The sequence below is a fragment of the Grammomys surdaster genome, unplaced genomic scaffold (assembly GCF_004785775.1).
Source record: "Grammomys surdaster isolate TR1022 unplaced genomic scaffold, NIH_TR_1.0 348, whole genome shotgun sequence".
NCBI lineage: Eukaryota > Metazoa > Chordata > Mammalia > Rodentia > Muridae > Grammomys > Grammomys surdaster.
The window spans coordinates 4,150,954-4,168,472 of NW_021604767.1; positions in this window are offsets into that span (position 1 = coordinate 4,150,954).

The following is a 17,519-nucleotide window of genomic DNA, read 5'->3' on the forward strand; positions in this document are numbered from 1 at the left end:
GTTTGTGGTATCGTGTTTAGACAAATCATAGATTTGCTTACAAACTTTTCATTTTAAAAAGCACCTATCCTAGATTATGTCATAATAATTTGTAGTGACAGAAGAGAAGTCACTACAAACAACTCAGCAAGGTAGAAGGCAGAATTCAGTAGAAGATGGAAACCACATACAGATTCAAACAAAAATCTTTACTATAAAAAAATATTAATCAATACAATACTCTGGAACAGTGAGGTAAAATATATCTATGAAAAACAGAGTTGTGGCAGATTTCCAAACACCTACAACTCTTGGTTCTTGACAGAGCCCCGTTAGATGACATCTCACACCTGTCATTGAGCTTGAGAACCTGCTACAGAGGACACAGCTGTGCCCTGTGCACAGCACAAAACAGCACAATCTTAGAGAGACTGTTGGAAACTGCTGCACAATATCCTATGGGACGAATACAATCTCTTCTTCTTGTACCAGGAAAACCTGTTCTCAGGGGAGAATCTTGCTGGTGACACTTGGTGCATCTCCCAGATGTAGATCAATCTCTACCAATGGCAACCAGAATTTGCAAGAGGACCCTTACTTCCAGAGTAAACAACAGTGCATCCAGCCGTGGCACCTGAACAATTACCAGATAAAGCTGGACTGCACCCTATGCCTGACCGAAACTGGGAGATAATAAATGTAGATCAGCCTCAGCTGCTGAATTGCAGGTAATTTATTATGCAGGAATAATTTTTATACAAGAATACATTCTCTGCCTATAGTGACACTCTTACTGAGACCTTTACTAAATTTAAATGTGACCAGTGAATAAGATCCCAGATTTTTGCCAAAGTAAATGGATGCTAACAGAGGAGTAAACTGAAGATAGAGGATTTTTTTTCCATTGTAAATATACTTTTTTGGATATTTTATTTATTTACATTGCAGATGTTATCCCCTTTCTCCATTTCCCCCAACCCGATTATCCCATCCCCCCTCCTCCTGCTTCTGTGAAGATGGGCCCCAACCCACTCACCCTCTTCCATCTCCCCGCCCTCGAATTCCCCCACACTTGGGCATCCAGCCTTCACGGGACCAAGGACCTCTCTTCCACCTATGCCCAACAAGGCCATCCTCCCCTACATATACTGCTGGAGCCATGGGTCCCTCCATATGTGTTCCCAGGCTGTCAGTTTAGACTCTGGGAGCTCTGGTTGGTTGGTATTGTTGCTCTCCCCATGAGACTGCAAACCCCTTCAGCTCTTTCAGTCTTCTCTCTAACTCCTCCATTGGGAACCCTGTGAGGATTTCAAATACACAGGCACTTTCCCCACAAAAGGTTTGCTGAATTTTGGATTTAATCAGGCAGGAGTCTAAAATAAAGCCATGAACTCTAAAATATCAAGATTTTTTGGTAGCAATCTTTTGGTACGAAGAAACAACAAACACAAAATCCTTACTAGTGAGAGGGCCTTACCAGCAATGAATTTCAAACCAAGGGACATTATAATCTACAAATTCTAGCAAATGATATAGTGATGTCTGCTAAGGATGTCCCAGCCATGGTCCAGCACCATCCTTGATTAGATGTGAGGCAGTTTGTATGCTACTCTTTGCCAGATCAAAATAAAACTAATAGTAAAAAGAAAGAAAGATATGAATGCTTGCTGTAATGCCATATTATATAAAAATGTTTCACTATTTTTACATGCTATGTCTAGAACTCTGCTTAAAAATTCACACAAACAGAAAGAACACTGTATTCCAATAAAAGTAAAATTAGTCAATTACTTGATCTAGGTCTCATAGAAAAATGTAACTCTGCTTAATATGGTCAAGAAAGTATAGAAAAGAATTAAGCATAAAATGCATGATTTTATTAGATTATTAGAATATAGAAGTACAATGAGATATAAATAATAAAAAGAACTGTAAGACATTATAATTGAATGTCTAAGTGTGAAATCAAAATTTAAAAAAAAAGGATTAGTAAGCTGAGAGACACACCAGAAGAAAATTAAAACTTACATTCAGAGAGAGATTATGTGGAAAGTTAAAAAAATGGAAGAGATGAGCAAAATATGAAGAAAGTCTTTTTTTTGTAATTGGATTTCTATGGAAAGAGGCAGGGTATCAGACAGAAGAAGCATAGAAAAGATGATGAACATCCCACATACTAAAAATGGGACTCAAGTATAGAACCAAGACTGTGAACAGTAAGCAGAACACATAGAAATTAAAACAGAGCATATAATGCGATTAGTTACTGAGTATTCAAGATGCTGAAAACTGAAAATTAGAAAAAATACATAAATAAAATAAAATATAACAAGATAAAATAAACCAAAGGAAGATCAAGAACTGATATTTCTTAAAATATAGGAAGCATGAGGAAGTCTAGCGTTCCTTAAAGTGCTAGAGGAGAATTACTGTCCCCTTAGAACTCCAATGATGCCTCTGAAATGTGAAGGCAAATTAAAAATCATCTCCAAGAAATGATAATGGAGAAAACATTTGCTAGAAGAGCTACAATTTGAAATTGTTTGAGGTAACCATTAATCCATTTATTCATTCATTCATGTATCTTATTAGGAATTCTTTTATTGATTTTTTTATATACATGGTATTTGGTTTTACTATACGTTTCTGTGTCATCTAGTCTCTTGTTCTTTGTCATCCAAGCACAGTTGGGAATGGGTTGCTTCTCACAGAGTGGGCCTTAAATCAAATCAGATGTTGGTTAGCTATTCCAACAAGTTCTGTGTCACCATTGCCCTAGCACTACATGACAGGACAGATTGCAGATCAAATGTTTTATGACTTGGTTGGTGTCTATGTTTTTATTTTTCAGTAGCCTGAGAAATATCTCTCCTCACTAAAGAGACTAGATATGTCATAGAGGTGAAAACTCTATGTAGGCACCAGCTTGACTGTCTTAACATCAGCTTGGGTTGTTTGGGGATTTCAATGGGACTTCTCAGGGAATTCTTTAACCAGAAGAAAATAGCACACAATGTTTCCAAAAAGTTAAAATAAAAATAAAAAGTATTTGCCATGTAAAAGTACTCACAAAGATTATCATTTGATTTTATACCCAGATTACCATTCCTCCTACAGCTTATTTATGAGAGTAGTACAATGCCATTTCAAATAAAATCACCCTTCATTGGGTAGCCAAAACATCAAAAAGAAATGATATTCAAAAATGATAGTGAATTTAGAAAGAAATAAAGTTAAAATTTTATTCAAAATATGTTATTTATTTTAGGATTGATGTGTAGCTAAACTTACAAAAGTAGCACAACAAAAGAGATGCTGAGAGTGAATAGAATTAGTATTTATATTAAGTTAGGATAAAGACTGCATAATAGCTATGGCAATTTATGTTAAAATAATTTAGATGATTGAAAGATTACTACAAGGTTAGTAACCCTAACAAAAGAGAGAATGTTGAATGACAGTATTAATAACTAGCACATTATCAATCCAATAGAAAACTGAAAACAGGAGATTAAAAGTATTAAGCTCATAGCTATTTAAGAAGCAGATAATATTTAGTATATACTCCCTAAGAGGAAATCAAATGTAGGAAATATAATAACCAATGGGAACTATATTAACAACATATAGTACGGGCAGGTGAGTTTGCACACGAGAACACTTGCAAGGCAAACCTTACTCCCTGAGTTGAATCTATGAAGTCCACATGAAATTAGGAAAGAACTGATTCCACAAAATTGTTCTCTTACCTCCAGGTGGACAGGTATGCCCCCCACCAGATATCATAATTCACACAATAAACATAAAGAATATCAGTGAAGCAGTCACCTACTTTTACATGCCACTGAAAATCTGTTTGACAGAATTTATTATATAGTAATTTGTTATATGGTTAGATTTACAAATACCCTTTGACCCATTGATTCTACAGCTAAATAAATGCTCCACAAAGTCATTGCTTGTGTTCACAAAATCACATGTGCAGAGTGTCATTCAAATATGACAGATTAAGTTACATTATTAGTGCTAAATTTGCATATGGGCTTCACTAAAGATTTTATAAAGAAAATTCCATGCTTCAAAAATATGAAAAAATAAGCATGCCTTTAATGTCTTAATATAGACTTCCATTTGTGATTTAAATATTTATAACTAATACATTTTACAGTTAGGGAAGAAAATATTTTTACTACATAAACTTCCTAAAAACTATGTCTTCACCATCCCAGTTTAAATTAATTCCGTAGACACTTAGAAAAACCATACAACCATCCCTTTTCTCTTTCGTCACACATCTAATTGACTAATATCTCACTCCTCTATGCTAAGTATCAAATAATATTAAATAATACTGACTGGCACATGACCAAGTATATTATACTTCCATTTTTAAAGATGTAAAAAAAAAAACCTCAGATACAGAATATTTTAGTTAGAGAGCTGTTAGTTACAGGATTTTGTTGAAAGCTTTGTACACATTTCTCTTTCTTAGTGTAAACATGAGTACTTCATAACAGACAGAAATAGTTCTATTATAAATGAGAATCGGAGGAACATGGAATAAAAGTCTGGTCTAAACCTAGCAAATATTCCAAACTGAACTAGGATTTCCTCTCTATAATCCTTTAGTGATAGGTTTATATATACGTTTAATAGACTGATCAATCTTCCTTAACACACTTACATGCCATAAAACATCTGGTAAGGAAAACCGGAACACACTATTTGGCTTAATGCTAGTTTAGCCAAGGTATATATTTCTTATTACATAAGTAACAGACATACAACTCTACAATACAATAAGCAAAAATGTTTCCTTTTTGAAAGCTAAGTACTCCCCTTTTGGAAATAAATTACTCTTGCCTGTGCTAGCATGTAGCCCCTACAAATCAGGAATTCACTTCAAACAAAGGAAGCAACCCTTAGCGGAGAGGAAAGTGTTTGAATGGGCAAATACTAAGTTTCCACCACTTTCTGCCTTAGTTTCCTTGGATAGAATGTAATGTAATTTTTTATATTTAAAAATGGAGCTACGAATAGTACATTCACTGGAAGGTTGTGAATATATTGGAACAAATACATAACCATCTGCCAGTGTTTTCCCTCTTTACAAACCTCATCAGACTCTCCTGAGTTATGAAATACTCCAAGCTCAATGGGAGTTCTCCAACTTTATGGAAACTATCACTATCATTAAGATCTCATAATTAATGTGGAGAAGTAAATAATTTTTCACCAATGCTGTACTTATACAATTGACATTTTCTATTCATCTGGATAAGGTTCTTATTCACTTTTGAATCAAGTATATTGAAGTAGAATTTTAGCATATACTTGCTTGTCCCATCCATTAAAATATTTAACACCAATAAATTATTTAAAAAATACTTTTGAACTATTGCTGGATTATTTTATTACATAGACATTACCTTGTGTGATTTCATCTTAAATCGTGGCTTGAGTTCAGAGTGCTGTAAATCAGAAGTCCCACCTACTGGCTACTAAGCACAATGCTGACTGGTAAGCAAGCAGCTCTCTCCATAGCTGTCTAATGATGTAGGTCTAGTTCCACCTCACCCTTTCTTTGGATTTCTTTAGAAAGATGTATTGTCTGCCTGCATGTATGTCTGCAGAAGTTCAGGGATGGAAATGGAGAAGAGCCTGAGGAAAAGAAGGTCCAGCAACAGGCCTAAAGTGGGATTCAGCTGAAAGGGAGGCCTCAAGGCCTGACACTATTACTGAGGCTATGAAGTGCTCACAAAAAGGGACCTATTATGACTCAACAGGTAGCTGAAAGAGTCAGATGCAGATATTTGCACCCAACCAATGGACAGAAGCTGCTGAACCCTATGGTTGAAATAGGGGAAAGCTGCAAGAAGAGGAGGAGGGCAACTCTGTAAGAGGACCAGTAGTCTGAATTAAACTGGACTCCTAGATCTTTCAGACACTGGATCATCAACCAGGCAGCATATACCAGCTGATATGAGGCCCCCAACACATATACAGCAGGAGAACACTGGGTCTGGGTTCAGTGAGGATGTCCTTTGGGCTTCCAGTCAAATCAAGAGACTGGAGGCCCAAGGGAGATTAGAAGTTTAGTGGGGTTGGGGCAGGCTACATTCTCATGGAGACAGTTGTCAAGTAGGAGGTATAGAATGTAGACCACTGTCAGGATAGACTGGGAGGGGAATAAAATCTGGATTGTGAAAAAAAGGAACAAAAATAATAACAGAAATAAAAAGAAAGATGTATTGTCATGTCAATCATGTTGAGTAGGTAGAGGTTTTATATTAATTTGTCTCAATATTTTCTTATTTTTCATTATTTTGTGCATTAAAACAGGTCTATTTATCTCTTGAAAATGTCAACAAAAATCTGACTTTCAGACTGATTTAGGAAATTCCCTTCATTGCTGAACTGCTTTTGGCAATTGACCTTCCTGAGCCTTTTTCCTTCTCTTTTCCCTATCATATTAGCACTTGTGATCTCTCTCTCTCTCTCCCTCTCTCTCTCTTTCTCTCTGTCTCTCTCTTTCCCATTCCTTCCTTCCCTCTCTTTCTTTCTCTATTTGACTGTCTCTGTCTTTCTCTATTTTTCTCTGTCTGTCTCTCTCTTTCCTTCCTCCCTCCTCCATCCCCCCTCCCCTCTTAACTTTCCCTCTCTCCCTCTCCCTCTCCTCACAGTAACATACTATTCTATGCAAAAAGGAAAGGGAATAGAAGTTACCAATGACTGAGTAGGCAGTCATTCTATCAAAGGCTGAAATGAATAGGAAGAGATGTAGTAAAAAAAAATGGCTCACACATCAAGAGTAAGGTAAACATTCATTGTCCCTATGCTTATTAGACCATCAATTTCTAATTTGATTAAAAATAACCCAAAAGGCAATAAAGCCAACCTCTGTGTTATTCTTTGATAGTATTTCTGAGACAATTAGATTAAAAGGACTTTCAGCTAATGAATTGTTTAATTTCTTTTTTCTTTTTTTATTGGATATTTTATTTATTTACATTTCAGAGGTTATCCCCTGTCCTGATTCCCCCTAACCATAAGCCCCCTATCCTGTCCCTCCTCCTCCTTTTTGCTTTTATATCATTTTAATTTCATGCAAATATTGAGGTCAGTTCTAGGTTAAGGAACTAACAATACAATATATGCAAATAGTCAAGGAACAATCAAGAAAATAAACACCAATAGTCAAAGCATAAACAAGGTAGTAAACAGAGTCCCAGAATCACTCCCGTGATCACTATTTCTAAGGGCTTATCAGGATGACCAAAATGTCTTGAGCCTACTTCCCTGTCCTAGCCCAAAGTCATTTTCGTGCCTGAAGCCTACTTCCTTATCCTAACCTAAGGTTTAGATTTCTGCCTGTAATAACTTCTTTGTTTTAGCCTAACATTTACATTCCTGCCTGAAATTACCTCTTTGTTTTTCATTAAACACCATGGCTCCAATAGGCTCATATATTTGTATACTTAGTCCTGAGGTGATGAACTACCATGGGAGGTGTGACCTTGTTGGAAGAGATATATAACTGGGAGTGGACTTTAAGGTTTTAAAAAAAATTATATTAAGCCCAGTGTTTCATTCTGTCTGCTTGTGGATCAGGGCGTAAAGTTCTTGGCTGCTGCTACAACGCCTGTCCACATGTTTACATGTTCCCTTGTATGTTGATAATGGGCTTAACCTTTGAAACTGTAAGTAAGCCCCAATTAAATGCTCTCTTTATGAAAGTTTCCTTGGCCATGAAATATCTTCACAGTAATAGAACAGATGACTAAGATGAACACCATTTCTGCTTTCTTTTAAAGGCTTTCTAAACTTGGATTTGATAATCCAAAAGTTCATTATTCTTAAAATATTTGCTCTTGAAAATATTCATATTGGGTAAATAATGGGATTGCTGACCATTTGCCACAATCTGCACACAGTAAAATCTAAAGCAGAAACTGAAAATAAATACCAAAGGCTTTAAAGGAAAGCTTTACAAGAGTAAAAGATTTTCTCCACATTTCTAACTCCAGAAATTCATCTAGCATAGTTACTTGTTTTTACTCAGTGAACAAGAAAAGAAAAATACATGTCACTGAAGCATGAAGTGCAAACAGCACATCAATCACGTTTGAAAAGAAAACATATCAACATGGCTCAGAACCACTCACAAATATACATCCTAGTTCCTAAACTTTAATTGTTAATTCTAAATTTCCATTAGCTGGCATGGATTTAGGTTTGGTTATAGAAATCTAAGCACGTGTGCTTCCATGTGCAAATCTTAATTTTTGTCCAGGGAGCAGGTGATAGTCTTGTGTGTGCTGTTGTATGTTATCATCAGGATCTTCGCCAAGAGTACGCTCTCCACCCTCATTGTATTTACTTCTTGTTTTCAGTGAATGCCGTCATCACATCAGGACCAGCTACACGCTTCCGCAGACAGGGATTGTGCTAAAAATTGACAGTCATAAATGAACAGGCTATATAATAATCATGACAAGTAGGAATTTAAAATCCACTTTTAGTACTAATATCAATAATTGCTCTAGGACCTGTGAAAGTATGATTTATAGGAAATGAAATAATAGATGACTCTTTGCAGTTGGTTTTAAACTGTATAATAGTTCTCAAAAATTACCATTCTCAGTTACACAATCAATGCACTTCTGCTTCAACAAGGATCTCAGGAGCCATGATCCATCCCCTTTATTGTACACATGAGAAAGTGAGGTCCAGATATGTAAATTTATTTTACCAAGATCATGTGTTCAACAAAGTTATAGGTAAACAACAGAAATCCCAAGCAAGAGCATATGTTTTAGGGACTCACAGTGATCTGTACACAGTTACATAAAAAGACTCACAGCCTAATGGCTGCATTGGAAAGTATCCAACTTATTGTAATGGTGCTTAGATCTGTGTGGGAAACATATTCAGAATTTCTATTCATCCTCATCCAGATTCTAATATTAGATTTAAATGTTCTCCATTAAATAATTGATTTCCACTTTTGCAGGTGGAATTAAGCACAGTAACACAAAATAATTGAGACATATTTAGCATTTAATGGTACCATCATTATTTGCCTTTGAAATTTTTTTCATTTGGGCTGCTCAGGGCTTTTAAATTTTATCTTTGGAAAGTCTGTCTACAAAGACCCAGAAAAACAAGCAACTATATTTAAATAGAATATTTTTTCCAGGAATCTATGTGTAATTGTGCCACCGAAGCAGGGAGTATTTAGAGTAACATCAACAGATGCTATTTAAAAATAGACACAGAATCTATAAGAAATGTGAAAGCCTGTAGACTTCTTGGCAGCAAATTGCTTTAGGTTGTAGTAGATGATTGCTGCAGATCAAAGAGATCAATTGTGCTTGAGAAATACATTCACCCCTTAGCATGACCCAAGAGAAAATCAACACAGCAGATATATGTACAAATAGTAAGCAGTCTTTTCAAATAAGTCAAGTAATCATTATACATAGATTTCAACACACCCTCTTCTAATAGATAGCTAGCTAAAAAGCAAGGGAGCAAATCTCAGAGTAGGAATAGCCTGAGACTGTTGGCAGCCTCCCTGTTCTTATGCACAAAATAAGGAGAATGAAAGAATTGACTTCACAGTGTTATAAGAAATAAATTAGAAAAAGTAAAGTAAAGGCAGCTGATCAGGGCCTGTTAGGTTTTAACCACTCACTAGCTATTGAAGACCCCCCTATTAATGACAGTAAACCAAAAACACACCCTAAAGGAACAGCTGCTGCAAACTCAGTCCCAGCATCTTCAGTGTCCATAAAATTTTCTTTTTCCTATTATTTTCTCTTCCTAACAGTTTAATTTTATTTGGAAGTTCTGCACAATGCATCCTGATAACACTTGTTTCCAATTTCTCCAAGGTTCACACTCACTCCCTTGTACCCCACCTCCAATAAAAAAAATCAATTTGTCTTGTGTTGGGAGCCGACTCTGAGCAGAAAGCGGCTATCATCTTTGCAGCCATCTCAGGTCATATACCCTGACAAGAGACTTGTTTTCAACAGCCCACAACAGCTGAGCACACTCTGATAAACATCTTATTTTTCTCACATATCTTGTTTTGTTGTTTAATGCCCCCAGCTGCAAGATGCATGTGGTAAAGTGTCTTCAGCTGCATTTTCCTGCTTATGCTTATATATACCCATGATTTCCTTTCAGTAAACGAGACTTGAACAGACTCTCTGTCCTGTCTCCATTCTTCCGGTCTCTTGCCCTTCCACCCCAACTCTCTCTCTTGCTAGACCCTGACCTGTGGACCAGAGCAGCAGCTAGTGCCAGGGCAAAGTGGCCCCCGAACGTAGGGCAGAATGGGCAGTTACAGTCTTGCTTATTGGAGCATGGTCAAGTCACACCTTATGAAGGATAAACAAATCCAGTCCCTTATTATCTAGACTTGCTTATCATGTTTAAGTCACATTTGAAACTTAAGCATCTACTATTGCTAGATATTCTTTATTTATTTTCATTGAATTCTGATTAAGAGACATCTCTATTATGATTGATAGGCAGAAAGCCCCAGCATGAATAGCATACCATTAATCATTCATGGAAAACATCAAATTTTCAATGTTAGCCTTCATTTATTACTTATCACTTCTATAATTAAGCCAGGATCAGTGCTACCGGAGGGTAGGGAATGACGGAGAGCACAAACAGAAGAACAAGTGAGGAGAACTTCTGTGTTTATAGTATTATTAATAAAAAATTCTATTCTTGGTGTTATAAAATATGTATTTTTAAAAACTTATTTTTTTTAATATTTCATGTGCATTGGTGTTTTGCCTGCCTGTATGCCTGTGTGAGGGTGTTGGGTCCTCTGGAACTGGAGTTACAGACAGTTGTGAGCTGCTATGTGGGTGCTGGGAATGGAATCCACATCATTTGGAAGAGCAAATAGTGCTCTTATCTGCTGTGCAAATAGCTAAATCAGTGAGTACTCTGACTCGAAGCTCATGTCATGACAGAAAGCCCATGCCTGGCACTGCCTGGTGGGTCAAGAAAGAGGCTGTATAGCCCAGAAGACTAGGATAGAATCAAACAGACTGGCAATAAATAAATAAATAAATAAATAAATAAATAAATAAATAAAATGAAAAGAAAAGTCAATTAAATGATTACTAATAATATTCTGCTATACTCATACTCATAACAGGAACCTAGCCCAATCATCATCAGAGAGACTTCATTCAGCAACTAATGGGAGCAGATGCAGAGACCCACCATCGAACATTAGGCAGATCTCAGAGAACCCCAAGAAAGAGAGGGAAATTATTATAGGAAGCAGAGGGGACATTAAGAAAACATGGCCCATAGAACCAATTAAGAAGGGCTCATAGTGGTTCCCAGAGACTAAAACAACTATCATGGACCCTGTATGGCTCTGAGCTAGGTCCTCTGCTTAGATGTTGCAGTTGTGTAGCATGATGTCCTTGTGGGTGGGATTCTTGTTCAATGGGAGTGGGAATTGTCTCTGACTCTTTTGCCTGCTCTTAGGACCATTTTCCTACTCCTAAGTTGCCTCATCCAGCCTAAATATGAGAGTATATGCCTAGTCTTATTGTAATATATTATGCCATGTTCAGTAGATGTCTTTGGGAGATCTTCTCTTTTCTAAAAGAATACAAGAAGAATGGATATGGCAGAGAGGGAAAGTAGAGGGGGAGGGTCTGGGAGTAGTGGAAATGGTCAGGATGTAATATATGAGAGAAGAATAAATAAATAAATAAATAAATAGTGCCAATCAAAATGAAAAATCATCATTGCAACATAGCATAGCCCCTTACAGAGGCAGATATCAATGCTTCTGTGACAGTGTTATGATAGATTATAATTTATTTCCCTTCTTCCCTGGTTTTAACTCTTGATTTTTACCAGTTTTACTCAAATTTAACCATATTAGATTGACGATGCACATGTTTGTAAATAACAACCTTCGAGTTTCCTCTTATATCCCTCGAGTGAATCTCATGTCTTCCAGTCACCCTCCATCAGTGAAAGAAGCTATGTCCCATTTAATCTTTGGAAGTGCAGACTTTTATAAAGTCTCTGAATCATAATAGATGCCATTGAAGATAAGAAAATAACTAGCAAATTAAATAAAATAATACATTTAAATTCTTTCTCATTTTATTTACTTTTGTAAGTACCTAGTCATTTTTACAGCTGAATTCAGATAATTTGGGGATAATGTTTCAGTTATTGGAGATGGTGGCATTTTTGTTTTTAATAACCATTGACCCACCTACTCTTCTTTATTAATGTCAACTATGGTCTTTGAATGTCAAGAATCATAACATAGAGCCCAAAATCTTTTCCACTTGGGTGAAGAACTGAGACTATGTGATTTTGGATCATATTGTCACCCATGAAGATTCAACATAATCCTCATGATGACAAATTTCAGATTCTGAAAGCTTTTTTCACAATGTGAAAATATCACACTGAGTGTAAATGCCTCTAAGTTTTTAACAGTTCTTAAAAATCCATGCATGCTTTCTTCATTTCCTCTACTATGAAAGTGGTCCGTAGAAATACTTTGATATTTTCTGGTAAATTTAATTTTAAAAAGTTCTATTAATGCTATTATTCACCATCACCATAGTAATCAATTATAAATAAACAATGTCAAAGACAAAAATCTTATGAACACATTTCTAATTTGGTAAACTAGAAACAAATGGTCATTTTTATGGCTACATTGATTTTTTCTTAAATTTTCATAATCATTATCATTATAAAAGCTGATTGTGAAACAAAAGATATTTTAAAATTTACAATATTACTCATAATCTTCAATGATATATTTTGGGATTTTGGTCATGTCCACTGTTCAGATTTTAACAAGTGGATAAGACTTTTGAAATAAATTCTCTCAAGCATACTCCCAAGCAGTAATACTCAAGGAAACTAAAATTCCATTGAGTTACTGATTGCTCAAGTCACAGTTACTAGAGAACACAAACATGAGTCAAGTTTTAGACTTTAAATGTGAGTATTTTATTTGCTAATCATGTGGCCTCTTTGACTAGTCCACTTGGAACTCAATTTTATAGAGAACATCCGTCTGGGTATTAGTAGAAATTTGGACCTATATTGCTGATTTTGGCAAATTGTATCAATCTCTATTGAAGTAGCAGTATGCCACTAAAATATGTAACCTTTTTAGACATTTGGAAGAAATATAAATTTAGTTCATTATCTAAAATTACTAAAAAAAAACCCTCAAGAATATAAAACAAAAATTGTCAACTAAAATTTTGCTTGAAAGAAGCATATTAGTGCTGGCTATAACTTTTTCATAAGCTGCTATTCTTTAAATTTATCTATTCACTTTACATTCTGATTTTAGAACTCCTTCCTGTTCCACTCACACATCTCCTCCCCTATTTCACCATCATCTTTTCCTCAGAGAAGAATAGGCATGCCCAGTGGTACCATACCTTCTGGTACATCAAATCACACCAAGACTAAGTGCATCTTCTCCCACTGAGGTCAGAAAAGGCAACCCAGCTATGGGTAATGGATTCTAAGTCAGGCAATAGAGTCAGACAGCCACATTCTAATTGTTAGAGGACTCACATGAAGAACATGCTGCATATTTGTGTAGGAGACCTAGGTCCCGCCTATGTATGTTCTTTGGTTGATGGTTCAGTCTCTGTTAAGCCACATGGACCTAGGTTAGTTGACTCCATAGACCTACTTGTGGTACCCTTGATCCCTTTGACTCTTTCAATTCTTCCTTCAACTCTTTCACAAGACTCTCAGATCTCTGCCTATTGTTTGGCTTTGGGTTTATATCAGGTGATGGATGAAGCCTCTCAGAAGAAAATTATGCTAGGCTCCTGTCTGCAAGCATTGCAGCTATCATTAACAGTGTTAGGGGTTGCCTCCCTCTCATCAGGTGGGTCTCAATTTAGGGCAGGCATTGTGTGGTCATTCACTCAAAATGTGTTCTGTCTTTATCCCTGTACTTATTATAGGCAGGTAAATCTTTGAGTGGAAGGTTTTGTGGGTGGGTTGGTGTACCCCTCCCTCTATTGGAAGTCTTGCTTGGGTATACAGGCTCCATATGCTTTGCTGGTAGAAATCTCAGCTAGGGTAACCCCCATAGAATACCAGAAGCATCCCATTTTCCAGAGATGCCCACACTATTTTCAGTTCTCTCTCCAGACTTTCTTCCTCCACACTCCTGATGTTGATCCCTGTTCCCCTTGCTAACCTTTTCTCACACAATTCTCTTCTTCCATCTACCTCAGATGTCTATTTTATTTCCTCTCCTAAATGAAATTCAAGGATCTTCACTTGGGACCTCCTTGTTACTTAGCAACTTGTTACTTACAGTGTGGATTGTAGCCTGATTATCCTGTTCTTTAGGACTAATATCCACTTATGAGTGAAAACATACCATATCTGTCTTCCTGGATTGAGTTACCTCATTCAGGATGATATTTCCTAGTTTTATCCATCTACCTGCAATTTTCATGATATTCTTGTTTTTAATAGCTGAGTAGTATTTCATTGTGTAAATGTACCTTATTTTCTTTATCCATTTTCCACTGAGGGACATCTACATTGTTTCCACTTTCTGTCTATTATGAGTTAGGCTGCTTTACATATAGTTGAGCAAGTGTCCTTGTGGGGTGGTAGAACATCATTTGGGAATATGCCCAGGAATGGTATAGCTTGGTCTTGAGGTAGAACTATTCCCAGTTTTCTGAGAAACGAGCAAATTGATTTCCACAGTAATTGTACAAGTTTGCACTCCCACCAGCAATAGAGGAATGTTCCATTTGCCCTAGGATGTGCTGTCACTGAGTTTTATTCTTAGCCATTCTGATGGGTGAAATATGAAATCTCAAAGTCACTTTGAATTGCATTTTCCTGATGACTAAGGAGATTAAATATTTCTTTATGTCTTTCTCAGACATTTAAGATTCCTCTGTTGAGAATTCTCTGTTTCTCTATGTCCCATTTTTTAAATAGGTTGTTTGGTTTGTTGGTGTTTAATATTTTGAGTTTTTTTATATAGTTTGGACATTAGGCCTCTGTCAGATGTAGAATTGGTGAAAGTCTTTTACCATTTTGGAAGCTACTATTTTGTCCTATTGATGGTATCCTCTGACTTATAGAGTATTTTCAGTTTCATGAGGTCCCATTTATTAAATGTTCTTAGAGCCTGAGTTGTTTGTGTTCTGGTCAGGAAGTTGTCTCCTATACCAGAGGTCAAAGATATTCCCCACTTTCTCTTCTATTAAGTTTAGTATATCTGGTTTGATATTGAGGTCCTTGATCCACTTGCACTTGAATTTTGTGCAGGGTGATAAATATGGGTCTATTTGCATTCTTCTACATGCAGATGTCAAATTAGACCAACATCATTTGTTGAAGATGCTTTCTTTTTTTTTTTCCATCGAATAGTATTAGCTTCTATGTCGAAAATCAAGTGTCTATAGGTGAGTTGATTTATCTTGAGGTCTTTGATTCATTTCCTTTTATCAATCTGTCTGGTTTTTTGTCAATACAATGCATTTTTTAAATATTTATTCTGTGGTAACCTGAAATCATAAATGGTGATACCTTCAGAAGTTCTTTTATTTTTCAGGATTGTTTCAGGTATTCTGTTTTTTTTTTTTTTTTTTTTTTTTTTTTTTGCCCATAAGATGTAGAAAATTGCTCTTTCAAGGTCTGTAAATGATTGTGTTGGAATTTTGACAGGAGCTTCATTGAATCTGTAGATTATTTTTGGTAGGATTGACATTTTTACTGTTAATTCTACCAATCCCTGAGCATTAGAGATCTTTCCATCTTTTGATATCTTCTTCAAATTCCTTCTTCAGAAGCTTGAAGTTTTTTGACAAATATGTCTTTTACTTGCATGGTTAGAGTTACCCCAAGATATTTTATATTCTTTGAGGTTAATGTAAACGATGTTGTTTCTCTAATTTTTTCTCAAATATCGTTTCTATATAGAAGACTTACTGATTTTTAAAGGTAATTCTATATCCAGCTACTTTGCTGAAGGTGTTTTTCAGTTATAGGTGTTTCTTGGTAGATTTGTCTGTGTGTGTGGGGGGTGGGGGGTAACTTACTGTACTATCATATCATCTAGGAATAACAATACTTTGACTTTGTCCTTTCAAATTTGTATCCTCTGGATGTCTTTTAGTTGTCTAATTACTCTATCTAGAACTTCAAGTATTATATTCAATAGGTACAGAGAGATTGTGAAGCCTTATCTTGTTCCTAATTTTAGTGAAATTGCTTTAAGTTTCTCTCCATTTAATTTGATGTTGGCTATTGGCTTGCTGCATATTGCCTTAATTGTGTTTAAGTATGTGTCTTGTATCCCTGATCTCTCCAATACTTTTAAATGGAAGAGGTGTCGGATTTGGCAAAAGCTTTTTCAGCATCTAAAGAGATGATCATGTGTTTTTTTCTTTTGGCTTTTACATATGGTGGATTATATTGATGGATTTTCATATGTTAACCCATCCCTGGGATGAAGTTTACTTGATCATGATAGATGATGTTTTTTTATTTGCTCTTGGATTTGGCTTTCTAGTATTTCACTGAGTATTTTTTCATCAATGTTTATATAAGAGAAATTGGTCTTAAATTCTCTTTCTTTTTTGAGTTGTTTATGTAGTTTACTTATCATAGTGACTATGGTCTCATAGAATGAGTTTTGCAATGTTCCTTCTGTTTATATTTTGTGAAATACATTTAAGTAGTTTTACTTGATATTGATTTATATTTGGTAAGTGGTATCTATCTAGCAAGTCTGCCATTTCATTTAGATTTTCCGTTTTATGGACTGCAGTCTTTTGAAGTAAAACCTAATTATTCTTTGTATTGCCTCCTTGCCTGTTGTTATATCTGCCTTTTCATTTCTGATTTTGTTTATTTGGATCCGGCTCTCTGAGTTTTAGTTAGTTTGAATAAAGATTTGCTTATGTGGTTGAGCTTTTTCAGAGAAAGGGCTCTTGGTTTTGTTGATTTTTATATTATTGTCTTTGTTTCTAATTTATTGGTTTAAGTCCTGAGTTTGAATATTTCCTGTCTTCTGCTCCTCTTTGGTGTCTTTACTCTCTTCCATTCTAGAACTTTCAGGTGTACTTTTAAATTGCTAGTATGTAATCTCTCCAATTTCTTTATGAAGGTGCTTAGTGTTATGAACCTTCCCTTAATACTCCTTTTATTTTATCTTATGTTTGATTATGTTGTGCCTTCCTTTTCATTAAATCTTAGAAAGTCTTTAATTTCTTGCTTTATTTTTTTCCTGACCCAGTGTTTCTTTCCTTTTTTTGTTTTTTTCTTGTTTTGTATTGTTCTGTTTTTTTCAAGACAGGGTTTCTCTGTATAGCCCTGGCTGTCCTGGAACTTGCTCTGTAGACCAGGCTGGCCTCAAACTCAAAAAGCTGCCTGCCTGTGCCTCCAAAGTGCTGGGATTAAAGGTTTGTGCTACTACTGTGCCCAGCGACCCAGTGTTTCTTAACTAGAGAATC